This window comes from Leptonotus elevatus, chromosome 3, assembly GCF_054856555.1.
Source record: "Leptonotus elevatus isolate MCC_2025b chromosome 3, RoL_Lele_1.0, whole genome shotgun sequence".
Taxonomy (NCBI): Eukaryota; Metazoa; Chordata; class Actinopteri; order Syngnathiformes; family Syngnathidae; genus Leptonotus; species Leptonotus elevatus.
The window spans coordinates 29,545,065-29,550,593 of record NC_141241.1 but is presented as its reverse complement, the minus strand read 5'-3'; the positions used below and the strand labels follow the sequence as shown (position 1 = coordinate 29,550,593).

General features: G+C 50.4%; 1 long non-coding RNA gene across 1 annotated transcript; it reads left to right on the top strand.

Moving 5' to 3' along the window:
- The first annotated feature begins 2,404 nt into the window (after positions 1–2,404).
- On the top strand, positions 2,405–5,529 carry LOC147178131 (uncharacterized). Its single transcript, XR_015094422.1, has 2 exons — positions 2,405–2,858; positions 4,668–5,529. It is a non-coding gene; the product is annotated as an uncharacterized LOC147178131 (long non-coding RNA).

The window sequence follows — 5,529 nt, the reverse complement described above, 5'->3', positions numbered from 1 at the left end:
ACCAGCCTGGAACCAAAACTGACAATGGGTGAGCCGTTAGCTGCACACAGGGACGGTCCGCTGCTACTGGCCGCCTTGTCCGCGGCGGTGAGTGTAAGCAGGCTGACTTGCGACCCGCAGTCCACCAGGAAACGTCTCCCTGATGACGAATCTGTGATGAAGAGCAGCTCGCTTTCATTGCCGGCGCCCACAGCCGCTGTGGAACGCCGGCGTTGGAGTTTCCCGGAGCTTCGAAAGTGCAGGGGGGAACACAACGTCTAGCCTTGATGCCGAACCGCTGGTGGAAGAAACAGCGAGCCCTTTCGCACCGCTTCCGTGTCACCACTCCGGCCACCACTGTCGGGCCCGCGTCCGGCGTCGCCTCCAGGAGGTGATCGGCTGCCACACTTTGCACGGCGAATCGTCTCGTAGCCAGCAACACTCGATCCGCTTCTTCGGCCAAGGCACGATAATCGCAGGACGCCAGGCAAGCGGAGTTAGCCAACACCGCGCGTACCGGAGGCGGTAGCTGCCGGAGGAAAATGTGCGGGAAAACGAATCCGCCTTCATCCGAGCCTAACAGCGACAGCATCTTGTCCATGAGGTCCACTGCTGTGCCATCGCCTAACCCGGGCAGGGAAAGGAGTCTGTCTGCTCTCTCCGAGTCCGACAAACTGAACCTCCTGAGCAGAAGTTGTTTGAGCGCAGCGTATTTCCCGCTCTGTGGAGGTGCGCGCAATAGCTGCATAGCACGACGTGTAGTCAGTTGGTCGAGGGCCGCCACAACCATGTAATACCTTGGCTCATCAGCGGTGATTCCTCGTAAGTGGAAAAGCGCTTCCACATGCTGAAACCACGAGGCCGGGTCGCTCTGCCAGAATTCCGGCAGCCTCGCGATAGCGGTTACGGCTGCAAGTTGCGGAAGTTGGGGCGACATGGCCGAGGAGGACACCTCTTCATCCGCTGTTCGAAACATTTTCAACGTTCGGGGTCACCAATGTGGCAGTAGTAAGGAGCGTATACGACTGACTGGAAACACGTCTTTATTCATCAACTGCCAACAATAGAATGGGAATTTGAGTTGGAGAGGCCCTTGATGCGCACAAAACAAAGGCCATTTTTTCCCCTCCTGCCACATTCCAACAAAACAATAAGCGGTGACAGTAAATTTAGGTCTCATCATTTTGGTGGTACAAACTGAAGAGAATCTTAAGATGTTGACCTTCAAAGCACTTTAGGATGCCACGTTGATGCCTGCCTTACTATAATTGGTATAAAAATGTTAACGTTGCATACCACTAAATCAAAACATAATTCCTATAGCCTATCGGTGACATTCACATAGAATCAACCAAGCCAGCTACTGTGACTGTACTAACATATGAACTACTTTTCAAAACCTTTAAGATCAGAAATAGGTTATTTAGAAGGTAAGTAAACAAAATCCTGAAACTTTATGTAACCAAGTGGTGCAGATATCCATGCAAAAAGGCACACTCCATCTAAAGGTGAAAATGCAAAATAAATGAATAAAATAACATAAATGCAATAGTAGCTATTAGCTAAGTTTTATCAAAGGCAGTCAAATCACATACATGCATAGTACAAATTACAATGATAACAAATATCAAAAACATTGTCCAACTCCTGTCAATTTACAGAATGTCAATCAGATAACCATGACAAAATCTTCAAAACTGAACATACAATGAACAAAGCATACAAAAATTAACCAATAACAGCAGTAGGCTACTGATTAAAAGAGGACATGAAAAAGAAGCAGTTTTATCAAATCAAAAATATTAAGACAAAAAAACATCCATATCTCATCCTGAGTAGCTCCACAAAATTGATGACTCACAGTCCACCACCCCAATGAGCCTCTCATGGATCAGTGACATATCTTACTATCACAGCACACTGGTCTGTAGAGGTAATATCTTGTGTGGTGTCAATCTGCACAGAAAACATTCGTGCCTCCCTTCTTTAGAAATCGATTATTTTATTAATCTGGTGCTTCTGTCAATGAGTTTGTTGACATATATCTTGGAGAACAACGTAACAAGTAATCATCCGCCTTTAGTTCCGGCCTCATGTTGGCTTTTGCTTTTCTGTATGCATTCATTAACATGCTCTTTGACAGTCACATCAAATTTGGCTTCTTGGCTTAGCTGTCACAATACTGGACTCTGCCTGTCTCTGGTGACAGGACTGTTAGATCTGTATGAGCAAAAACATTGTAGGCCTAATCAATAACATTAAAAAGGAACATAGAATACTCCGACATTTGTCTCCAGTGTTTACAAAACACTACAGACGCTTATTTTCATGCTTTATGGTTATGCACTCCGGTTATGCATTTCTGGACTAAATTCTTAGAAAAACTTTCCGCTATCTTGGACTGTAGGATACTTTTATCTCCAAACTTGTGTTTGCTAGGTGACCTAACAACAACTGACTTACCACGTAAACAATTTCAATCTACATTTACAGCCCTTAGTATCGCTAAAAAAACAATTCTTGTTAACTGGAAAAATAAACAAACTGAATATCGACCAATGGTCTAACCGCCTCATAAATCACATTTTAATGGAAAAAATATTTGCCTCAAATAAAAACCAAATATCAAAATTTATACAAACATGGTTTACGTATATAGAATCTTTTAAACTAAATCTGGTTACTTAATTCTGCCTATTAGCGAGAGCCACCACATCGCGATAACTTATATTGCTGTTTCTGTATTTGGCAATTTGTAACTAATGTGTGTGTTTTTATAGTCAGGAACCCAGTTACTGCCAGCAGGATCGAGCAGACCACATCAAATGACACCTTACAGTCACCAACTCCTCAAGATTCACTTCCAATGGGCACTAAGGGTAACTCTATAGGTGCTGTACCCCCTGGCTGAGCGTGGGCGGCTCTGCCCCTCTGTTGGCTGCTGGGTGGCGACTGCGTCTTGGCCGTTTCCTGGGTCTTTTGGGGGTGCTGCGTTGCGGTGCTCTCCCTGGTGTCTGGGGCGGCGCCGCCCCGGTGCGTTATGTCGCTCCGTGCCCGGCGACGCGGTTAGGGGCGGGTGGGCCTCCGGGGTGCCCCATGGTTCCCTCTCTCCTCCCCCTTCCTCCCCCTTGCCGCCTCTCCCTCCTCGCCTCTCCCCGCCCATCCTCCGCCTCCCTGTCCCTTCTCCCTCTTCACCCTTCCTCCTCCTCCCACTCTCTCTGCTGCCCTGCCGCCACCCCTTGCCCTTCTTGTCATCTCCTCCCCCCGGCCCGGGTCTCGGGGCTCCAGGGACCGGACGCCGGGTTGGGGGGTTGTGCCTGCCCCGCTCCAGTGAGCCTCCTGGCACCTCGGGCGGACCCCAGTATCCAGGGGGCGAGCCCTATCACCCTGCCGTGCTGTTCCCATATGCCTGCCGGGATCTCGTTTGCGAGTTGTGTGGGGTGGATAGGGGTGTGGTTGGCGGGTGTACCTCCTGCCCCCGCCGGGTTGGGAGAGGTCCCACTGGTCGCTCCTCTTAACTCACTGCACTAGTTAATAGACATATAGGGCACATAACACAGACTTTGGGGGGGGGGGGGTAGGATGGAGACCCCGTCTTCGCCCTACAACTCCCCTCCAATTATAATGCAACCAACAACTGGGAGGGGGGGGGGGGCTGTGTTGGGTCGGGGAGCCATCGGTTGGGGCAGACCGCAGTATTAAGCAATGCTGCGGTCCCCCATCTGTATCTCCGCCACATCACCACGCTCCCCTCAATTTTTTTTTTTTAATGCACCAGATACACTCACTGACATGTCTGGGAAGCAGGTGGATTGGAGCGGGGGGATATCATTTCCCTCTGCTTCATCTCACCTGCTCCCAATTTTAATGCACCACACACACTTTTATATACACTGGGTGGGATCACATCCACGTAGGGGTAGAGTTCGCCAATTGGCGAGCTGGCGAACTCAGTAACAGGGTTAGCTTTCACTAGGTACGCTGGCGTGACGACCGGGGCCTTTCCCTGCTGGGCCTGGGGTTCGGGGGTGCCGCCCGTCTCCCAGTGCTCCCATCTCCCCTTCCGCCCCCAGTGTTCCGCCCCACCACGCGGCTGGAGGTGGGGTGGGCGTGGGTGCCCTCACCGCTCCGCTGTCCGGCCCCAATGCCTGGGTACGGGGGGTCCCCGGGGTTTGGGGGGCTAGCTGGGGTGGGGTAAGTGGGGGGGGGGGAGGGGGTACATGTGGCTGGGGTGGGGTAGGTGGGGGGGGGGGGGTACGTGTGGCTGGGTGGGGGTGGGGTGCTGGGAGTGGGGAAGGTGTCTGGAGGTTTGGGGCGGTGGGGTCTGGGTTGTGGTGAGTGGCGGGTGTAGGTGGGGGGTAGTCGTGGGGGTAGTCGTGGGGGAGCGGGGGCTGTGGGCCGGTGGGGTGCTTGGCGGGCCTGCCGTGCCCCGTTCTGCTGCGTTGGGCTTGGGGCGCGGGCCGTGTTGGGGTGGGGGGCGCTCCTGGGTTAGCTCTCCGGCCGGAAGCCCCTGCGGGGCCCGGGGGTTGTGCCTTGGCGCTGCCGTGGCCTGGGGGGCCCTGGGGTGTTGTGCTTGCTCTGTCCTGGCTGGGGTCAACAGCTCCCCTCTTTGGTGGAGGTTTTCATGCATGCCAGATCCACCACACCAGGATCTACCGAAATTCAAACGCAATCTGCTTCTTCCTCAGGTCGATGAATCGGTGGAGCCTGATGTCAGTGGATCTCACTCTGCTTCATCTATCCTTACTTCCTTTCCTCAGTCTTTCCTTTGGTCTCTTGAGGTCTCCCTAATTTGTTGGAATTTAGATGTTTCTAAAGGTTGGTGAAAAATTCTGGTTGGTAATGTTGGAAATCGTTTCTTTGATTTCCTGCGTGTTCAAATGAAACTCAAAGTTGAAGTCTCGTGAATAAGTTTTTGCCAGCTTTTATTATTCAGAATTCTGAAGTCACTTTAGAACCTTGCTCAAACAGCATCTGGTCTAGAAGTGTGCCCTCTCTTTCCGCTCTCCCTCACTTATACAAAAACAGTTTACTCCCCCCTGTCATCTTGTCCTGTCAGCAGAGTGAAATACACAACTTGATAATCTTACTTCAGTTCCTATCTTAGTCCACTCCAGATGTGGGGAAACAATTGGCCCCCGTCGCCTCCTCGCACCAGGGATTTTTATGGACAGACCTTTGCTTGCACTTTCAAACATCCTTTCATTTAGATTGAATCAGAAACCTTACTTCCCCAGGGAAGAGAACAAAGACTATAGATTGACTAACATATGAATTAACTGTTGTCTTATTATTACACATCTCTAACTAATATCAAAAACAATTAAAATATAAATTAAAACAGAAAAACAATGTTAATAATCTAACAGTAACCCGGTGGGTAGTAGGTGATGTCTGGTCGGTGCTGGATTTAACTTTTTTTTTTCTTTTCTTTGGTCTTTCCTCGGGTCTCCTGACAACCTCACGACTCTAGCTGGATTCTGAAGTATTTGGTTTAGGTGAACGGTATGGGATTTTCAGGTGAATTAATGAGCACACACTCACACGCAC